Genomic DNA, 23676 nt, shown 5'->3' with positions numbered 1-23676 from the left:
CTGTAGATGAGCATGAAGAGGAAGAGTTGTGGTCCCCATCACCACCAGAAGCAGCCTTGTCGTTGTCAATTGCTGGACCTGTGGCAACGCAGAGAGAGGAGTCTGAAGAAGAGAAGTCAGAGGAGGAAGGTGGCTTTGAGGAGGTGGAATACCAGCCACAGCAGGCGTCCCAGGGGGCTTGTTCTCACCTTTCGGGGACCCTTGGTGTTGTACGTGGCTGGGTAGAGGAAGAGACCTTCAATGATGTCAGTGAGGACAAGGAACGGGACATGGCTAGCTTGGTATCCAACCTTGTGCAAATGGGGAGTTTGCGGTTGTGCAAATGGACTGACTGACTGTTAAACGGGGAGTTTGGTCTGTCAGAGTTTGGTCTGTCACTGTGAAGCGGGCGACGGGCATAACCCTTACACTACTTGACCGATAAAACATCATACCTGATCGTATTCACACACTGGATGTTTTAAAGCACGTTATTCCAAACAATTTAGGAATGTTAGGTGATTTCTGCCCTTTATGGATCAAAACCGACTCTGCGTCAACTACATAATTTTCCATGGGAGTTTTGCCATGGATCCCCCTCCGGCATGCCACAGTCCAGGTGTTAGTCCCCTTGAAACAACTTTTCCATCACTATTGTGGCCAGAAAGAGTCCCTGTGTGTTTTAAAATTCGCCTGCCTATTGAAGTCTATGGCGGTTCACCCGGTTCGCCGGTTCGCGAACATTTGCCGATGTTCGCGTTCGCCGTTCGCGAACGGCGAATTTTAGGTTCGCGACATCACTATTCAAGACACTCATTGCTTTTGAAAGAAGCTTCTTTTTGCCCAATCTTGCCAATACTCTCATACTTGCAACGTGCATTGATGGTATTTTTGCACAATCTTTTCACTTAGCCCAGCCATATAGTTTCATTTGTTTAGCTCTTCATGAAACTAGCGCTGATTCATCTCTTATACCTTGGTCTGTGCAATGTCCCTTCATTTGTAAGTGTGCATATTAGCAGGAGATTGCTGCCCACAATTTGAAGGGATTGACCAAGGTTGCTACAATGAAGTTCAGTGAGCAATGAGCACTATTTCAAAACATATTTGGGGGTATTCATTAAAGCAGTTATGTCATGTGTGGGTGGTATGGCCTCTAAAATGGCCTGTGCCAAATTTGGGTAAGCCTTTTAGTCTTGTGGCAGTTTTGCTAACATGTTCAGCAGATTTTTGTAGTTCTTGTTACATCCACATTCAGAATCACTATGTGACTGTGACATGTTCTAAAAGATTTACTGCCAATTTGCAGATAAGCAATTTGGTGGAAATTAAAATCAACTTGAAGAAGATGTACAGAGAGATGCCAGTGCTTAGAGTTGGGCAATTTGTGCTGGGAAGGTGTCATGAAAATTACAGATTTTAGCACAGAGCTCCCTGGTTTCCAACTTCATAGCAAAGGAAGACTTATTTCAGCCCCATTCAGCTGCCAACAAGAATATTCCCTGGCCCACAGCTGAAAATAAATAAAGGGGCTGGGATGCTGGCTGATAGCAATAGCCATATTTGGATAATGATGTCACCGGCCAGGATGACTCTTTCATTGCTATGACACTGTTGGTGGCACATACAGTGCCTTGCGAAAGTATTCGGACCCCTTGAACTTTACCACTTTTTGCCACAATTCAGGCTTCAAACATAAAGATATAAAACTGTAATTTTTTGTGAAGAATCAACAAGTCTTGTCCTTGTATGAGCTGAAAGTTTAGAGGGACAGCCAGGTCTTCGTAGATTTGCAGTGGTCTGATACTCCTTCCATTTCAATATTATCGCTTGCACAGTGCTCCTTGGGATGTTTAAAGCTTGGGAAATCTCTTTGTATCCAAATCCGGCTTTAAACTTCTCCACAACAGTATCTCGGACCTGCCTGGTGTGTTCCTTGTTCTTCATGATGCTCTCTGCGCTTTAAACGGACCTCTAAGACTATCACAGTGCAGGTGCATTTATACGGAGACTTGATTACACACAGGTGGATTCTATTTATCATCATTAGTCATTTAGGTCAACATTGGATCATTCAGAGATCCTCACTGAACTTCTGGAGAGAGTTTGCTGCACTGAAAGTAAAGGGGCTGAATAATTTTGCACGCCCAATTTTTCAGTTTTTTATTTGTTAACAAAGTTTGAAATATCCAATTGAGAATCTGTGGAAAGAACTGAAAACTGCTGTTCACAAACGCTCTCCATCCAACCTCACTGAGCTCGAGCTGTTTTGCAAGGAGGAATGGGAAAAATGTCAGTCTCTTGATGTGCAAAACTGATAGAGACATACCCCAAGCGACCTACAGCTGTAATCGCAGCAAAAGGTGGCGCTACAAAGTATTAACTTAAGGGGGCTGAATAATTTTGCACGCCCAATTTTTCGGTTTTTTATTTGTTAAAAAAGTTTGAAATATCCAATAAATTTCGTTCCACTTCATATTTGTGTCCCACTTGTTGATTCTTCACAAAAAATTACAGTTTTATATCTTTATGTTTGAAGCCTGAAATGTGGCAAAAGGTCGAAAAGTTCAAGGGGGCCGAATACGTTCGCAAAGCACTGTATAGGAGGGGCCTGTATAAGGTATTGGCACAGGAGGAATTACACACACACTTAGATTTCCCAAAATAACGTTATTATTGTTGGAGATGAAATAGTCACAACGTATAAATGATTGGTACAAGTGTAGAATAGGCAGATCAGTTCAGCTTTCAGTATTTTATTACACTGTAATATTACCAGAGGACAGCTTCTGTTGGAGGGGTGATGTTTGCTGTACAACCAACCTGAAATAGCCCACTGAAAGGAATCCTTGGGTAGTGATATGGTCCTGATAGTATCCCTCACACTTTTCCTACTTACCAGTAACCGTCCCCTACACTTTACACTGTCCTTATCAGATGGGTCTCTCTGCCTAACATGCCAGTCGTTAGAAGTGCGCTCAAATGAAATGGGATCCATCTTTTAAAGGCTTCCTCGTTAAGATGGCTGCGCAAACTCTTGCAGGAACTCAGGATACCCAATTGGAATACCTGCTTACCCAGAGAGAAGTCGTGGAGTCCATAAGGGGACAATTTATCAGACACCTTCTCCCCTGTAGCATTGGCACAATGCCATCTACAGGTGAAAAGAATACCTGCACCAGCCTACACCAAGGATTCAGTGTCCATGGTGTGGGCAGCGTTTTCCCCTCCATACAGGTACAACTGTCATCAGCATCAACATTTATTGTGCTGCAGAGCAACAGATGCTTTGCTTCGCAGCTGTGGGATAAATGATACCCCTTGGCATGTTCACTTAGCAGTACTACCATCGAAAGCAACCCAAGTGGGGCCACACCACAACCACCTTTCACTGCACACAGTTGCAGCCTAGAAGGACGACCTTACAGGGCTAAAACAGGCAGGCCTCCTAGCCGCCTGGCAAATCTAACTGCAGATTGCTTTTTAGAGGGGCACGTGTAAATTAGCCCTTTGAAAAGTTTACTTTTAAAACAATTCACCCACCTATTGATGGGACACCAAATCATACCAAACGCCTAATAGCGTTCATATTCACGGCAGCAAAAAGCGATAGCCCGTTCTTGGTGAACTCTGGTGGTGCCGATCGAATTTCTAAAGGCTAAGCTGACCTGGATCATGATAAATGAGAGGATGATAGCCATGCTTCAAGACAAAATGCACCTCTTTGAGAAAACATGGGACCCCTGGGTGAGGTACCTCGCTGGCCCTCCCTGATCAGAGGGGGAGCCTCTCCTTAACGGAATCACATAGTTTGCTTATAATCCCCTACCCCCGGGCTCTTAGATCTGGACACTGACACTTTACTATCCACCTTCTTTCTTTCCTTCTTCTACCCTTTCTTCCTTCTCCGTATCTTCTTTCTATTTCTTCATTTTCTATTTTAAATGTTCTATAAATGACATGGACGTTCATGGACCAATGTTGGTCCTCGGCCGCTGAATCTCACGGCTATTGCCTATACCTGGCATACAGGTGACACCCCTGCTGGACTGCAGGTGGTGGACCCCTTCAAGGTTAGTTTTGGTATTATGAGCTGGGGGTCGGGGTGGCCGCTCTCCCCCTCGGGGCGCAGTATGTTCCCATTGGGGCACCGGAGGGGGAGTGGCGGGGTCCGGGCTGGCCGGCACAGATTCAGTTGGCACGGAGGAGTTGTACCGTTTGATGATGTTTATGCCACTGTTTTATTAACCTGAACACCATGTCAAATGTTTTGAAAAGATCTTGTTATCCTGTTCCACAGTCGTGGACTATTTGTAACTTTGTGACTTCTTTCTTACAAAATTATTCAAAAATATTGAAATCTAAAACAATTCACGCACTTCTCTGAAGTTGAATCCCAAGTAAATGTTTTTTTGTCTGTGAACACTGAAGAATACACCAATTACACAGGCTGGACTGGATAGACTAGTGTCTTTATTCAACCTTACTAAATATGAAACTATGAAACATTGTATTCATGTGCTGAGATATTTCCGCCCAATTTGTTGTCATTCAACTCTGAAAACTCAATAAATACACTGAAATTTAAATTTTTTATTTTGTATGCTTCATGCAAATTTTCTATGCTTTTCCTTGTCAACAGTCATGAATTGGCCTGTTTGTATGCCATCCTAATTCAGATGCAATGATTTGCTCATAACTACTGATCACATGCAAATACAGTACATATCTAAAAGAAAACATATGAAAACTCTGAATTCCTTATAGACGATTGATGTATAGGTCAATACATTTTTCATTGTTTTCATTATTGCCAGTGCTTTACTAAATCGGTCTTTCTGGAATGTTTTTTTTTTTTTCAAAAGCTAAAACTCAGTTACAATGTCAACCTTCTGGTGGTGGAAAGGAGGAAGGTGGTAGCAAAGGTAGCAAAAGTATCAAGAAGAACAATTAGCATGAGAATATGAAGCTTCAAGTTGTAGTAAAGTCTGTTGGAGAAAAAAAAAAAAAGGCCACCTGAAAGGCAATGTTTTAATTAGACATGTGCAGAATGGAAAAATTTGTTTAGTTTCGGGTAGATTCATTATGTTACTAATTTCATTTCGTTATGGAATTCGTGTAGTTTGGTTTCGGAATTTGTTTAGTTTTGTTTTCGTTAAATTTAGTTTCGTTTTCATTCATTAAGATTTTATCTATTAATTTTCTAACAAATTCCAACTTTTCAGAACGATTATAATTCGGATCAGTCGAAAAAACGAAAGGCCCTCCTTCGATCAAGGTCCCCCTTTCACATCAGATCTCCCTTTGAAATCAGTAGCCCCTATTACAACAAAGTCCCCCTTTCAAATCAGAGTCCCCTTTCACATCAGAAGCACCCCTTTCATATTAAAACCCTCCTTTCACATCAGAGCACCCCCCCCCAACGCATCAGAAGCCCTGCCATCACACCATAGCCCCCCTTTACCTTAGATGCCGCTTTCACATTAGAGTTGCTGTGGACTGGGTAAAAATCTTGAAGCTAGGTCAGATATGGTTATTGGTTTGGAGACCTCTATACTAAGCATATAAATACCCAATACATTATTTTTAGCGTTACTTACTCTAAAGTTTAGAGTCAAAACCTCTGAAATCTGTGCGTTACTTATTCCTGACTTCGGTTCTTTGTGTGCTACTTATTTCTGACCCCTGTACCCATTGTGTTATGCACTTCTGACCCCTGCACGCTATACATTATTCAATCCTGACCCCTGCACTCTTTACATTATTCAATCCTGACCCCTGCACTCTTTACATTACACAGTCCTAAACCCTGCACTCTGTTCATTACACAGTCCTAACCCCTGCACTCTGTTCATTATGAAGTTCCTAAACCCTGCACTCTGTTTATTACGCAGTCCTGACCCCTACACTTTGTACATTACACAGTCCTGTCCTATGCACTCTGTACATTAGGTAGTCCTAACCCCTGCACTCCGTACATTATGCAGTCCTGACCTCTGCACTCTGTACATTACGGAGTCCTGACCTCTGTACTATGTACATAACATTACACAGTCCTGACCTCTGCACTCTGTGCATTACGCAGTCCTGACCCATAGACTCTGTACATGTTGCAGTCCTGACCCTTGCACTCTGTACATTACACAGTCCTAATCCCTGCACTCTGTCCATTAAGCAGTCCTAATCCCTGCACTCTGTCCATTAAGCAGTCCTAACCCCTGCACTCTGTACATTACGCAGTCCTAAACCCTGCACTCTGTTTTTTACACAGTCCTAACCCCTACACTCTGTACATTATGCAGTTCTGGCCCCTGCACTCTGTACATTACGCAGTACTGACCTCTGCACTCTGTATATTATGTAGCCCTAACCCCTGCACTCTCTACATTATGTAGTCCTAACCCCTGCACTCTCTACATTACGCAGTCCTAACCCCTGCACTCTCTACATTACGCAGTCCTAACCCCTGCACAGTGTACATTACGCAGTCCTGACCCCTACACTCTGTACATTACGCAGTCCTGACCCCTACACTCTGTACATTTCGCAGTCCTAACCCCTGCACTCTGCACATTATGGCATCCTGACATCTGCACATTTCTCAATTCATTCCTGACCCCTGCACATTTCTCAATCCTGACCCCTGCACTCTGTAAATTACACAGTCCTGATCCCTGCACTTTGTATATTTCTCAATCCTGACCCCTACACCTGCAGTCTTGACCTCTACACTCTCTACATTACTCATTGCTGACCCTTACACTCTGCACATTACGCAGTCCTGACCTCTACACTCTGTACATTACTCATTCCTGACCCCTACTCTCTGCACATTACGCAGTCCTGACCTCTACACTCTCTACATTACTCATTCCTGACCCTTACACTCTGTACATTATGCAGTCCTGACCTCTGCACTCTGTACATTACGGAGTCCTGACCTCTGTACTATGTACATAACATTACACAGTCCTGACCTCTGCACTCTGTGCATTACGCAGTCCTGACCCATAGACTCTGTACATTTTGCAGTCCTGACCCTTGCACTCTGTACATTACGCAGTCCTAAACCCTGCACTCTGTTTTTTACACAGTCCTAACCCCTACACTCTGCACATTATGCAGTTCTGACCCCTGCACTCTGTACATTACGCAGTACTGACCTTTGCACTCTGTATATTATGTAGTCCTAACCCCTGCACTCTCTACATTATGTAGTCCTAACCCCTGCACTCTCTACATTACGCAGTCCTAAGACTCCTAACCCCTGCACTCTGTACATTACACAGTCCTAATCCCTGCACTCTGTCCATTAAGCAGTCCTAACCCCTGCACTCTGTACATTACGCAGTCCTAAACCCTGCACTCTGTTTTTTACACAGTCCTAACCCCTACACTCTGCACATTATGCAGTTCTGACCCCTGCACTCTGTACATTACGCAGTACTGACCTCTGCACTCTGTATATTATGTAGTCCTAACCCCTGCACTCTCTACATTATGTAGTCCTAACCCCTGCACTCTCTACATTACGCAGTCCTAAGACTCCTAACCCCTGCAATCTCTACATTACGCAGTCCTAACCCCTGCACTCTCTACATTACGCAGTCCTAACCCCTGCACAGTGTACATTACGCAGCCCTGACCCCTACACTCTGTACATTTCGCAGTCCTGCACTCTGTACATTATTTAGTCCTAACCCCTGCACTCTGCACATTATGGCATCCTGACATCTGCACATTTCTCAATTCATTCCTGACCCCTGCACATTTCTCAATCCTGACCCCTGCACTCTGTAAATTACACAGTCCTGATCCCTGCACTTTGTATATTTCTCAATCCTGACCCCTACACCTGCAGTCTTGACCTCTACACTCTCTACATTACTCATTCCTGACCCTTACACTCTGCACATTACGCAGTCCTGACCTCTACACTCTGTACATTACTCATTCCTGACCCCTACACTCTGCACATTACGCAGTCCTGACCTCTACACTCTGTACATTACTCATTCCTGACCCCTACACTCTGCACATTATGCAGTCCTGACCTCTACACTCTCTACATTACTCATTCCTGACCCTTACACTCTGCACATTACGCAGTCCTGACTTCTACACTCTGTACATTACTCATTCCTGACCCCTACACTCTGCACATTACGCAGTCCTGACCTCTACACTCTGTACATTACTCATTCCTGACCCCTACACTCTGCACATTACGCAGTCCTGACCTCTACACTCTGTACATTACTCATTCCTGACCCCTACACTCTGCACATTACGCAGTCCTGACCTCTACACTCTGTACATTACTCATTCCTGACCCCTACACTCTGCACATTACGCAGTCCTGACCTCTACACTCTGTACATTACTCATTCCTGACCCCTACACTCTGCACATTACGCAGTCCTGACCTCTACACTCTCTACATTACTCATTCCTGACGCCTACACTCTGTACATTACTCATTCCTGACCCCTACACTCTGCACATTAGGCAGTCCTGTCCTCTACACTCTGTACATTACTCATTCCTGACACCTACACTCTGTACATTACTCATTCCTGACCCCTACACTCTGCACATTACGCAGTCCTGACCTCTACACTCTGTACATTACTCATTCCTGACCCCTACACTCTGCACATTACGCAGTCCTGACCTCTACACTCTGTACATTACTCATTCCTGACCCCTACACTCTGCACATTACGCAGTCCTGACCTCTACACTCTGTACATTACTCATTCCTGACCCCTACACTCTGCACATTACGCAGTCCTGACCTCTACACTCTGTACATTACTCATTCCTGACCCCTACACTCTGCACATTACGCAGTCCTGACCTCTACACTCTCTACATTACTCATTCCTGACGCCTACACTCTGTACATTACTCATTCCTGACCCCTACACTCTGCACATTAGGCAGTCCTGTCCTCTACACTCTGTACATTACTCATTCCTGACACCTACACTCTGTACATTACTCATTCCTGACCCCTACACTCTGCACATTACGCAGTCCTGACCTCTACACTCTGCGCATTACACAGTCCTGACCCCTAAACTCTGTTCCCTACTCATTCTTGACTCAAAGCAGAGTAGGAAATGAAAAAACTAAAGGTAAGTTAAATATGTACTTTGATTAACTACAGAATGTTTATCCTGTGCCCCAGAATTCCACTTTGCTCCTGTCTACAGGCTGCTCTGATGAAAGAGCCCCTCCAATAGCCCCAGTAGCCCCTAATTATATCCAGCCATTCTATGCTGCCTAAGTAAAAAAATAAATTTTGGAAATATATGTATTTATTTGTTTCAAGCTCAGAGCATAAAAGCCAAACATAAAACATTGTTAACTGAATCTTTTAAACCAGTTTTCCTAGTGAGAGAATTGAATTGTACCAGACCTATTGATGAATGCCATTAAATGATGTTAAAGCATTACAGCTTTTATTATTTCTCAAAAGCGTCTGTACAGAAGATATTTAAGCAGGAAATCTATTATTTGCTTGAAGGTCGATTGCAACCTACAGATGCAGCAAGTCATCAGCTTGTTCCTAACCGCATCCAACACATAAATCAGATATTTCATTAATGAAAGGTGAGTCCTCACCTTTTATCCACTTTCATTGCTCTCTGGGGTGGTATTGATTTAAGGGGCCCTCTTTCATTATTATTATCTAGTGTCAAAACAAAGCTGAAAATGCAAGGCGTTCATTTTCAAACTTTCTCTGCTATCTTTAGAAGAAATAAGGAATCATCAATCTATTGCTGATCATGTCTTGGCTATGCATAAGTACACTATATTGTCAAAAGTATTGGGACACCTGCCTTTACACGCATGTGAACTTTAATGGCACCCCAGTCTTAGTCCGTAGGGTTCAATATTGAGTTGGCCCATCCTTTGCAACTATAACAGCCTTCTTCTGGGAAGGCTGTCCACAAGGTTTAGGAGTGTGCCTATGGGAATGTTTGACCATTCTTCCAGAATTGCATATGTGAGGTCAGGCACTGATGTTGTACAAGAAGGCCTGGCTTGCAGTCTGCTCTCTAATTCATCCCAAAGGTGTTCTATCGGGTTGAGGTCAGGACTCTGTGCAGGCCAGTCAAGTTCCTCCACCCCAAACTCATTCATGTATATGACGCATTTTGCCCTGCCCACCAGGGCTTAGTCATAGAGGTCCTATTTATAGGTCGTTCCTCCATTCCTCATCTTAATCTGACGTGGGCTGGCTGGGAGAGCAGCATCCATTCCACTGAAATCTAAATTTCATCCTAGCGGTTTACTTACATCCCAACTGAACTTTAATTTTAAATCAGCTAAATTCATTCCAGGTGCACCAAAACAAAAGGTGTCTCAATGTCTCACAGTTTGTTTTCTTCAGAAAGTTGCTACAGCCTGAGCGAAATTTTCTCTAGTCAGCATGGTGTCGAGAATGACCCTTGCTTTCCATGTGAAAGCAGTAGTCCCTCAGCAGAAATGAACCACCATCCTTTAACCACTTGCCAACCGCCGCAAGTACATATATTGCGGCAGTCAGCCCCTCACAGACAAAGTGACGTATGGGTACGTCACTAGCCTGTGAGGCTCTGGGGAGCGAGCGCACGCCGCCTGTTGCTCGCTCCGGCTTGGTCTCGGACCCCCCCTGCGCGTGTGCCCGGCGGACCCGATGTCCGCCGGGCACTCGCGATCGTCCGTTACACCGGGAGAAAGGCAGGCGGCTAATGTAAACAAAGCCGCCTGTCATTCTTCCCTGTGTAAGAATAGTGATCATACGGTTCTACTATGTAGGACCGTTGATCACTGTTCTTACACCTCAAGCCACAGCCAATCACAGTTAGAAGCATGCCCTAGGACACACTTAACCCCTCACTCTCAAAAAAAGTTAACCCCTTCACTGCCAGTGTCATTTTTACAGTAACAGTGCATATATATAGCCCCAAAAGTGTTAAAAATGTAAGTCAAGGGTCCGATCTGTCCGCCGCAATGTCGCAGTCCTGCAAAAAAAAAAATCGCAGATCCCCACCATTACGCGTTAAAAAAAACAACAAAAATGACAAAAATCTTTCCCTTAGTTAGTAAACGCAATAACTTTTGCCCAAACCAATCAAAATACGCTTTTTGTGATTTTTTTTACCAAACATATGTAGCAGAAAACAAATTGGCCTAAAATGTTAAAACATTTTTTTTGGGGGGAAAAATATTGTTATTTTTTCAAAATTGACGCTCTTTTTTTGTTTATAGCGCATGGTCAAAAAAATCGCACAGGTGATCAAATACCACCAAAAGAAAGCTCTGTTTGTGGGAAAAAAAGGACGTCAAATTTGTTTAGGTACAGCGTTGCACAACCGTGCAATTGTCCGTTAAAGTCACGCAGTGCCGAATCGCAAAATAGGCCCTGGTCAGGAAGGGGGTAAAATCTTCCGGGGCTTAAGTGGTTAATGCCTACCCCGTGATTGCTTTTCAACCCCATTATGATCCCGATCTGTTTGCCCCTGCATTTGGTTAGTCTGCTAAACCAAAGTCCTGAGATTTTATGTCCTACAGCTGCCTGTCCAGACTCTGGTCGATGCTTGCCTTGGTTTTCCTTTACTTGGTTTGATATACATATATTTATATTTAGCTTCAAATGGACAGTTTCACAAGGATTTAGCTCACTTAATATTTAGCCCACTTTTGCATGTTAGGGCCTTTTTCCCCAATTTTAATCATCCAAGGACTTAGAAATAACTCAGTGTTCTACTTTTGCAGGGGTTGTTAAGTGAAAAACAAACACCCTGCTGAACTGGTTTTATGAGTCCCCAGACTGGACCTCCAGTCTGCTCACCCACAGACTTCAACGTGCTTAGCTCAGACACACCAGTTTCTTCAGGTGAGGACTACCTCTAAGTAATGCCTCGTACACACTCAACGAGAGTTGGCAACGTCCAATCGGCCGATTTTCGGCTTGTTAGTATGATGCTTTCGACAACCGACTGCGACTTTTCGGCCGAACAAAATCTGGTGTGCATGCTATAAAATTTTTGTTGGCCGTCAACAGAACGGCCGATTGTTCGTCAGTCAGTACAGATTTTGGCAGACAAAAATCAGATGAGCAAGACTGGGCATGCTCAGAGATGAAAAAACACACAGAAAGTAAACCAGCACATGACATCACTTCTGAAGTTGGTTGTTGTTGGCCGAAAAAATTTGTGTGCAGTCTAGAGCACATTTCAACCAACACAACAACACTGGACAAAAGACGGCCGATCGGTCGGCCGATAATCGTTGCGTGTGTACGAGGCTTAAGTGCCCCACTGGTGGTCAGAGGTAGTTATGGCCAATACTCGTGTAGGTGGGCTTATATCAGGTAAAACCGCTACCTCTTTCCCTTTCTTTTTCTCTCCCTTCCATTCTTTCTTCTCTATATGTCTTTCATGCCTTCTTCACTCTCCACAAGCACTTACATAAATGTATTAGCAAGGATTGTGTCCTTTACGTTTCTTCCTCCTTTTCATACTCCTTTCCTTTCCCATTTCCACCCTATTAAGGGTCAATATATGCGGTCCTTCCTTCCTACCTTCCTTCCTTCCGTCCTTCCTTCCTTCCTTCCTTGCTTCCTTCCTTCCTCTTTCATCTCTCTCTTTCCTCCCTTCCTTTCCTACTTTCCTTCCTTCCCATACCTTCCCTTCCTTCTCTACTTCCTTGCTTCTGTCCCTTTTTCCCTTCACTTCTTCTACATTCCACTCACAGCTTTGCGTGTTTTTTTTAAACATACGAAAGTCTTTGGACTTTATCCTTCTAAAGTTTTTGTTTGTTCACTGATGTGAACAGACTGTTTGCTGATGCTAAGTGGTTCCTGGGCTGCAATGTCAGAAGTTAGCAAGTCACATTTTATCGTAATTATGTAAAGTAATCAACATTTTAAAAGTTGCATAAAGTTCAGATCTTGGCGAGAGCCTGCTTGGCCCTCATTAGAGAATATTGTCTGACATCATTTGTTGCAGAAACCAGAAAGAGAAAGCAGACACAAGCAAACATGCCACTGAAGTGCTGCCCTTTAATCTGGAAGCCGGCGGCATGATTTGAGATGTACTGACAGGGCACAAATGATGAATATAACAGTTTGAGTCAAGTGATGAGTACACAGACTGACTCCTAACAGCAGAAGCGCACTGCTAAAATTCAAGTTGGATTAAAGGTTCTAGCCCTGTTCAGCATTGCAAATTACTGTAAGAGTTTTCTGGAGGAACTATTTTGATACCAAAAAATATAGATACATTTTAAAGTTAAAGCGGAGTTCCACCCTAAAATTATACTTACCTCCATCTTCTTGCTCCGGGTCACCTGAAAAAAAAATGGATAATCGCAATTTATTTTATTTTTTTACTTACCTTGTTTAGAAGATAATATACTTACCTTACTTCCTCTTCCTCCCCTCGGCAGCCATGGCGGAGGTTCCCCATCCGGTGAGGACTGTGCGGAAGCTGGGAACAGCGTGGCAAGGGCCGATATACAAGCAGAGGAGACATGCTCCCTACATTAAGCTCTCGTCCTTTCCAAGTTTGATAATAGACATGGAGTGATTACCCTCACTACTATGTCACTATATATTGCCTATGTTTGAGCTTCCCAAAACGCACAGTCCTCCTCGTTAAAGAATTCCCTATGGAAATTGAGATATGTGCCTGATTACTATATGTACAGACAAAAGAAATGATATGCTCCAGATGAAGCTTTTTTGTCTAAGAAAGCGAAACATGTTGAGCAAAGGTCATATGTTACATGGTGAATGTTAATCTATACTCTCAGTTGACCCCGCTGACCGGCACCTTACTACTTGGGTGTCCGCCGGCGGTTCTCTTCTGATACTGAGTAACACGTTTCCAAGAATTATATGACTACTAATGATCTTGTACTCTGAACTGTATGTAAATCACTGTTATAAGTTCTATGTACTGAGATATTGTATAGCATAGACCATTTATTGGTCTCACTGTGTCCTCAATACACAATTATTTGCCTGTATTTTTCCATGATTTTAAATATATATTTTTTTGTTGAATAAAAGAATTTTTTAAAAAACTCTTGTGCCCGAAATCCCTGTTTCCCAATCCTTCCAAATGAATTAGTCAATTGAGGATAGGGGCACACCCTAAATGGATACGTCATGGCCAAGATGGCTGCTATCTGTGGACACATGACTTGTAAAACAATTCTGGTATTTTTATTAAAAAAAACTTTCCCAGGGTGGAACTCCGCTTTAAAATATTTCCAGGCAACAATGTGTAGTACATGTGAGAACTTCTAATGCCAGCCAAGAAAACCTACAGTTATGGTAAAATAAGAAAATCCACTAATTTTTGAAAAAGCAAGGTCTAGAAAAAGCCAAAGTCAAACTAGGGATCAGGAGAAACAAGCCAGGCAGTGACAGGGCCAAGAGTCAAGTCCACAGAAAATTTATGCTTTAGGTAAATTGGGTTTGAGGGGCTCATGCAGACCGGGAAGAGGCAGACAAGTCGGCAGATGGCCTGTACACTGGAACACACAGAAGGTTTCAAGCACGGTCAGGACAGGCAATAGTTGGAGGCCAAGGAGACAGACAAAAGACAGGATAGTGGTCAGGAGGCAAGCTGATGTCACACCAAATTATCGGCAGGAACAAGCCATGGTCAGGAACTAGTTGAGGTCCAGGAATCAGCAGCGATAAGCCATGATCATGAGCAGAAAGGCAGAGAGAAGACAAGTCACAGGATAACAGCAAAGACCATCCAGCAACTTCCTGGGTCAGGTCAATTCCCTAAATGGGCCTCCTGGTGCCATGGTGCCAAGACTGGAAATAAGTGCATTTACCCATGTGCCTGCATGTGTGCCTGTCTGTACAATGAGCCTGTGTGAATTATCATGTTTGGGCAAATGTATGTGTGCACACAATCTGATGACCCTTGTTCTACACACATGCACATCTTCTCCTGATGCCATTCTTACACCTTCTGTTAGGTGAACTGTCTGACTGATAGGAATTTCAAGGGAGAAGAAGTTTTTTTTGCACAAAGAAATAGGAAAGAACAGGAGACCAGGAGACCAAGTGTAATTCTGCTAAACATACTTGTAGGAGGTGAATCCAGGGCAGTAGGAACAGCATAGGTTGGGACCAAAATGTAAACTTTTGACAAACAACATTTCTCTGCCTAAAGCAGAACTTCACCCTAAAAGGGAAGGTCTGTTTTATCCCCTCCTCTCCCGCCTCCTTTTCTATTTTTGCAGTTTTTTTAATGGAGGGAGTAGTTACCTGGTTTTGACCGGTAACCCCTCCCATTTCCGGTGATATCACCATGGCATTCCACCGGAAGTTCTCACCCCCACCCGCATCCATCTGGGACACATCACAGGTCCTTGAAGGCTGCGGGACCATTTCAATTGTGCAGTGCTGCTCGTGCATGCACAGTGGGCAGCCAGCTGCACCCAGTAAACATGCCGGGACACCTGCCATCCGAAGGCAGAAAAAGAACTGATTTAGGGGGTGATGGAGCAGGACCCATAAACAGGTAAGTGTCCCTTTAATAAAAGTCAGCAGCTATAGTATTTGTAGATACTGACTTTTTTCCAAAAAGAGAAGAACAGTTTTAATGTAACTCCAGTCAGATTCAGACTTCCTAGTTAGGTTTAGTGCTGATGTGGGAATCCCTCCTGCTGGGTCATTGTCTTCTCCCGGCGGAGAGGGCGGGGGAAGCCATCCCTGTTGGGAGAAAACAGTGATTATTGCTAGCGGCTATAACAGCTGCTAGCTATAATCGCAAGTAAAACCTGGCATGCTGGTTGTACCCAAGTTGATCAATCGATCAACTTGGCACATTAAGCCTGCCCATACATGGTTTGAATCTTGGCCAGTTCCTGCTGAACTGGCCGAGATTTGAACCGTGTATGGCCTGCACATTTAGGAGATATTTACTGTACCTTTAGATAAGACTTATTATAGGCTCACCTATAGGTAAAATTCAATTAAGGGAGTTTACTCCCACTTTAAGATTTATACAGCATGACATCTTGTCACCCAAGCATTGGTTTGTACACCCGTGGTTGCAGGAAAGAAATTAACTCCCTGTATGGCCAGCCTTAAGCAATGTAAAGAAGAATGATTACCCTTAGGCAGCACTCCTGGTAGTAGTGGCCAAGGGTCAGCACTTTACTCAAGTAGGTACTGGGTGTGCAAAGTCAAAAGCATCTGAAGCAAACATTCTAAAGATCTCTGAGTCCCTCCAATTGTATCAGTCCAGGACTTGCTTAAGTCGACAGTAGTAAGCCTTGATAAAGGGGGACCCTTAGAACTCCCAAAATGCATTGGATTTTTATGATACAAGTTTCTTCATACAATCTGATTTTGCCCTTTCCTCCTTTGACACCTAGCCCCTACCTGGGTTACTCTTAGCATCGGTGTCCCCTATTGAATTGCACACACTATTTGTGTTGCTGACCATGGTCTCCAATACTGAAAATGAAAGAAAATCTGACATTTCGAATTGTCACTAGAACAGGAACAGTGTAAAATCTTTTAATAAGATTACTTGTTCCAGATTCTATATACTCTACAAAATGCAAAAACAATTGGTTAGATTTAGGTTCATAAAGTATGTTGATTATATTTCCGTTTCATATAAAATATAAACAATATATATTTTTTTTTTAGATGGCTGTCTTTTACAGAAACTGCTGCTTTCCTGGACATCATGAGGTCCACTGTACCCAACCCTAACACCAACCCTTGACTCTCATTACATTATCTATGGCCTTTACACAAATATTTTCCCATCTGGTCCCCCCCTACCCCCTCCCTCTTCTATCCCCCTCCCTCTTCCCACCTCCCATATTATCTGTTTAAAATACTTAGCCAATGATAATTGTACTTACAATAAACATCCCATGATACCCATCCACTACAGAAGAAAACACCTTGTTGCTATAGACATAAGATATTTTCTTGCTTTTTTAGTTGAGTTGTCCCTCATAGAATAGCCTCCTGTCAACTAAGCCTGCTCCCCCGAACCGGTCTGGGCACAGTATGTTCCCCTTGGGGGTGCCTAGCCCGTTTGGGGGATCTGACAAAAGGCTCTCCACTATACCATATAACTCACCATTAAGGAGGTACTACAAGACCATTATGGTCTACAAAAACTGATGTTTATTGGTTACTCACATGGATGTTTATCACTGATTGCACACTGTCTGTTGACTGATGCGATGTACTACCAAACATACTTTTGTATATGTTCTTCTGAATTTATATGTATTTTTGACTTTTACCACTTGCCGACCACCGCAAGTACATATACTGCGGCGGTCAGCCCCATGCAGGCAAAGTGACGTATGGGTACGTCACTCACCTGCGAGCCAATAGGGGGCGAGCGCGCGCCGCCGGAGGCGCGCTCCCGCCCCCGCTCGTTAACTGTGGTCCCGGTGCGTGTGACATCGGGTCCGCCGGTCACTCACGATCGTCCGTTACAGAGGGAGAAAGGCAGGCGGCTAATGTAAACAAAGCCGCCTGTCATTCCCCCATGTGTAACAGCAGAGATCATACGGTCCTGCTATGTAGGATCGTAGATCTCTGCTGTTACATGAAAAGCCACATCCCTGCACAGAAAGAAGCACGCCCCTAGGGACACACTTAGCCACTGCATCACTAATAAAGTTAACCCCTTCCCTGCCAGTGTAATTTTTACAGTAACAGCGCATATGTATAGCACTGATTACTGTAGTAATGTCACTGGTACCCCCAAAAGTGTCAAAAATGTCAGTCAAGGGTCCGATCTGTCCGCCGCAATGTCGCAGTCCCGCAAAAAAAAACGCAGATCGCCGCCATTACTCGTTAAAAAAAAAAAAACAATAAAAATGACAAAAATCTTTCCCTTAGTTAGTAAACGCAATAACTTTTGCGCAAACCAATCAAAATACGCTTATTGCGATTTTTTTTTACCAAACATATGTAGCAGAAAACAAAGTGGCCTAAAATGTTAAAAAATTTTGATTTTTAAATTTTTTTGGGGGGAATTTCATATAAAAAAATGTGAAAAATATTGTTATTTTTGCAAAATTGTCGCATTTTTGTTTATAGCGCATGATCAAAAAATCGAACAGGTGATCAAATACCACCAAAAGAAAGCTCTGTTTGTGGGAAAAAAAGGACGTCAAATTCCTTTAGGTACAGCGTCGCACGACCGCGCAATTGTCCATTAAAGTCACACAGTGCCGAATTGTAAAATAGGCCCTGGTCAGGAAGGGGGTAAAATCCGGGGCTTAAGTGGTTAATAAAACGTTTATTAAAAAAAAAAAATATGAACAATATTTTTAAATCTTCAATTAAAAAAAAATAACAGTTCTGATAAAAGTTTTCTAGTGTACTTTTTCCATGTCATGGACCTCCCCTTTGATCCCGTTCCCCGTTCATCTGTTACGAACAGAAAAAGAAAGCACCTACTAATCAAAATATGGAGAGCTCTGTGGTTGATTTGAATTTGTTCAAATGAATAGCTACAGCTTAATAAAAGTGCAGTCCTTACAAAATGTATTCTCCACAGCATCAAAGGTTTAATCAACGGCCTTTGCCCTATGATGAACCCATAATGCCCCAACAGACACCAAAGAAGCAAACAGGAGAATCCGACGCTGAAAATATTGAATATGCAATTAACCTTTAGCACTTTTTCTCTTGTCCTTACATCACAGCTCTCGAGACTTCATCTGCGTTATGTTAAATTGTCTCCGATCCCACGAGATGCTGCCAGTTGGAGCCTTTCCATGTCATTCAAAGCCTTTTGTGCCCCCCCTGTCCCTCTAAATGTAGAAACAAGACCGGTCCTCGAACAGCAACCTTTCAAACCATCGGGGAAATTAAAAAGTCTTGCTGTACCGTGATTGTTCACAGAAAACATTTCACAAAATGTATCGCTCCACTGGTTTAACAACACCGCATTGATAAAAAAAGAAAGTTTTAACACACCAGCAGCTAAGCACTTGAAGGGCATACAAAATAAAAAAAAAAAAGAAGAAACAGAGTCTTTTTGTTTTCCCAAAACTCTGTAGAAGACATCTTGGTTGATCTTTTTCAAATTAGCCATCTCCCTTGCGAATAACACAGCTGTTTTCTCATTAAAAGTGTCACTCAAGTGGCAAGTTGTATAAATTAGAGATTTTTCTGACTGGCTTGTATTTCAAAAGTGACAGTTTTATGACATGGAGGTCAATATCTTTTCAAGCTGAGGACAGTTTGGGCACCAAACCTTCCAGTTCTTAGATAATTGGTGATTTAAATTCTAACTGGTGTGTCGTTATCAGTGTTTTGTTATTGTTGCAAAAATGACAAATTTAGAAAATATGTTTTTTGCATCTATTTATACTCATATATGTAGCCAGTTGCTGTGTCATTGTGGGTCATTCTGTAACATCAGCTGTAATAAGCCTGTTTCCCTCTAGTGCTCAGCCTGGACACGGTGTCATCATCTCCTGAATTCAGAGCAAGCAGAGACCACAGCTGAGAGCAATGGGATCATGGGATATGTGATCTGAGGAGCCAGGTTTTTCATTGGAGCCAGACCACTGCAAACTACAAGTTCCAGCCAGCTGGGAGAGAGAGAAAAATTCTGAATGAGGACATATGTAGCACCCTCCTAGGTAGGTGCTAGTGAGAAAGTACATTTTTGAGCTCTGTCTGCCCAGAGGGGCTGCAGGTAAATCTATATTGTTCTCTGCCTACCCGAGAGCAGGATCTGTTAGTGAGGTCTGCTCAGTGTGCTCAGTATGCAATTCATTCGGTCTAGAGAGTGTTTCACGCTGGTCCAATAGGGACAGAGTTGTATAAAGTACTCAAAACCCATACTTGAGTAAAAGTACAAGTGCTCGATCAAAAAGTGACTTGAACTTCCGGTTCCGGCACCACATGAGGAAGGAGTGAAGGGCAGCGGCTCTGGCATAATCGGCTTATAAAACCGTGATTACACCGCTCCAGAAGACTCGGCGACCGGCCCCGTCCACCCCGAGGCAATCCGCTTCCACTGCCCGCACGAATGGACTGTTTTGTGATCCACACCGGGACCGGAGCCGCCACTCAGCCGCGCCAGGACACTCTGCAGCAGAGAGCGCCCTCCCCTTCAGGCATCATGGCCGCTGCTGAGCCCATGGATGGCGCGGTCTCCCCCTCCATGCCGACTCCACGTCCTGACACTCCGGAGGATGCCCAATGCCACAAGATGGCCCAGGCAGTAGCCGCACTCCTGTCTCCCACTATAGCGGAGGCTGTGGAGAAGGCGGTGGCGGCGGGAATTGCACAGCTCCGCAAGGACATTGCTGACCAGGCCAAACGCCTCACAGAGGTAGAACACAGAGTCTCTGACATTGAGGATGAGCTCCAATCGTCCTTTACCAAGGAAGCCAAACTTGCTCAGACACAACATTATATCCTTGACAAGCTGGATGACCTTGAGAACAGGTCGAGAAGGAATAACCTAAGAATTATCGGGCTACCTGAATCCGTCAACACCGGCATGCTCACAGAGGTATGTGCCACTCAGATACTGCGCGCTCTGGGCATTACCGCCATTTGCACGATAGAACGGGCACACCGTCTGGGTGCCCCCTCTAATGACCGCAAGACCCCCCGCCCGGTCATCGTAAGATACCTCAACTACTCGGACAGACTGGCTATCCTCAAATCTTTTAAAAATGCTAAGTCGCTTGTACTGGATGGTCATAAGTTGCTCTTCTTTGCCGACTATTCCCAAGAAGTCGCCCGTAGGCGCAAAGCTTTCCAGCCTTCCTGCAATGCGTTGTTCCACAAAGGCATAAAATTTACACTGGCTTACCCCGCAATCCTGCGGTTCACTGACCAATTTGGAGAAGCACTATCGTTCTCCCATCCTGATGAGGCAGCTGATTACATCAAATCTCATCTGCACCTCAACCTGGACACTCCTGCCGCTCCCTTCCTATCCCCCTCTGCGAGAGACCTCCTGAGCCCCAGAAAAGACTCGCCTAAAAGGCCCTGTGCGTCCTACAATTCCCGCCAGGGCAGACCACGCTGAACTGCGCTAACGGTTTCTATCATTTCCCCACATAACAGATGGGTTAGCTATCAGGGGCCCTGAGTAGTTCAAGCAGGTTTGTTATTTTAGAATGTACTCTCTGCTCCTGCTTTTGTTTTAAGTTGTCTTGTGTAAGCCACTGACGCCTGACATGTTCCTGTCACTTTGATCACTGGTTTGCTCTCGACTTGTTATGATGTATTAACCTATGTTTTTTGTTCCCCAGCCTTATCGGAACACTGGTCCTCTCGCTATAGGTGAAAGGTTAACGTTTCTTCATGTCCTCCGAGTATATTTCTCCCTGGGAACGACTCCACCATTTCTCCGATGGCGAGCGGAATCAGCCTCAACGCCGGTAACGCTGCAGGTCACGTGAGTTTCATGTGGAAAAAAGAGAAGTCCATGCTTCTACTATTGCATGTTATGATGTACTACTATGCCCTGTTATTTCTGGTTTACTCCCGTCTCAGTTCTTGCAGGCCGGGTTAGTGCCGTATCCATACTCACCTCACCAGGGTCCTGGTATGTCACCCCTACGTGTCTCTGTATTGCCACATGCAGCCGGTGGCTTACCCTCTTCCCCTCCGTCACCACAACACTCCATTTTGTAAGATCTCTTCCTTACGATCCCCCTTAATCTCCGGATAGTCTCCTGGAATGTCAAGGGTCTCCGTTCGCCTAATAAGCGCATGGCCATCCTTAGACAGTTAAAACGTCTTAACGCTGACATCGCCATGTTGCAGGAAACCCACCTTTCCTCAGCCGACATTGATCATATGGGTAAGCTTTGGGTGGGCCGAGTCTTTGGCTCGGCAGCGCCCAAAGGCAAAGCAGGTGTTCTCATACTGATACACAAACGCCTTACACATGATTGCACCCCCCTATACACTGATGACCAGGGCAGGATACAGATCCTTAAACTGACCCATGGCCCTAAGGCCATCATCCTGTCCAATGTATATGCTCCCACACCTCCGACGCACTCATTTTTTCACACCCTCACGGGCATTCTGGCCCCATATGTCCACCTCCCTCTGTTGGTTGGAGGCGATTTTAATGTGGTGATGAATCCTATAGAAGACAGGTCACTAAAACCGCCTGCAGGCGCTCTCCACACCCATTCCACAGGTCACACGCTGTCAGCGTTTGCTGATAGCCTACATTTGACTGATGTGTGGCGCCTAGCCCACCCCACGGATAGGATATATACCTTCTACTCCTCCCCCCATGGTACGTTTTCCCGCATAGATTATTTCCTTTGTACTGCACCGCTCCTTCCTACACTGCACGACCCATCAATCTCTGATCTGGTAATTTCTGACCATTCTCCCCTTATGGTAGACCTGTCCATGGCAGACTCGCCTTATGCCCGTAAACCCTGGAGGTTCCCATTCTACCTTGCCAATAATGCTGAACTCTGACCCGCACTTGGGAAGAATTTTTGCGTGACAATGAATCTCACTCCTCTGACCCTATCTTGCTGTGGGAGACCGGAAAGGCTGTCCTTCGGGGCAGAATCATCGCTTTTGCATCGGCATACAAGCGGAATGCGGAGACAAAATACCAGACCGCTAGCGCCCTTTTGCGCTCGGCCCACTCCGACCTCCTGCAGCAAGACACTCCTGCCCGCAGAGCCCAATGGAAGGAAGCAAAGCGATGTTTTGACGAGTGGGCTTTGGCACACGTAACAATTTCATCGCTCTGTGCAAGACCTACAATACCATAAATATGGCAATAAGTCCGGCAAACTCCTAGCCCGATTGTGCAGGGGCCCCTTCACTCCAACCCACATCACCTCCCTCAAAGACCAGTCAGGGGTCTTAAATGACACCCCGAAAGGGGTTAACTCAATCATGCAACAGTTCTATGCTAGACTGTATGGCCCTGATCCGATAAATGTCGCTGAGGCCAATAAATTCCTGGAGGAGGTCCATCTCCCCCAGGTCACGGCAGATCAACTATCTGCCCTGAATGCTCCCCTCACCCCCGAGGAGGTAACATCTTCCATTGCCTCACTATCCCCTGGTAAGGCTCCCGGCCCGGACGGGTATACGTCCGAGTTCTACAAACTATCCAAGTCCTTACTTACCCCCATGCTAACTAATGTCTTCCAACACATCCTGGATGGAGGGAGGTACATGCCCACGGGATCGCAGGCCTTCATAAAGCTCATCCCAAAACCTGGTAAGGATGCTACGGAGCCAGGCTCCTACCGTCCGATCTCGCTGATCAATCTAGACGCTAAACTTCTATCGAAACTTATAGCCTCTAGACTGGCCGAGATCATGCCATCTCTCCTCCATCCATCTCAGGCGAGCTTCACCAAGGGGCGCTCTGCGACCTCTAATATATGCAAGGTCTTAGCAGTATTGGCACAAGCACAAGCTGACCCTTCCAACAATTATGCCATTATCACGTTAGACGCCGAAAAGGCATTCGATAATGTTAGCTTCCAGTGGCTGCACCTGGCCCTCCAAAAATTCGGCTTCTCAGGCCCCTTCCTCCACTTCATATCGGCGATGTATGCTTCCCCCACGGCTAATGTTGTCACTTCCAATATCATATCGGATCCCATCCCCCTGCACAAGGGCACCAGGCAGGGCTGCCCCCTCTCCCCACTCTTATTTAA

The sequence above is a fragment of the Pelophylax lessonae genome (assembly GCF_965119305.1).
Source record: "Pelophylax lessonae genome assembly, chromosome: 1".
NCBI classification, from domain to species: domain Eukaryota; kingdom Metazoa; phylum Chordata; class Amphibia; order Anura; family Ranidae; genus Pelophylax; species Pelophylax lessonae.
Note: the sequence above shows the minus strand (reverse complement) of the source record.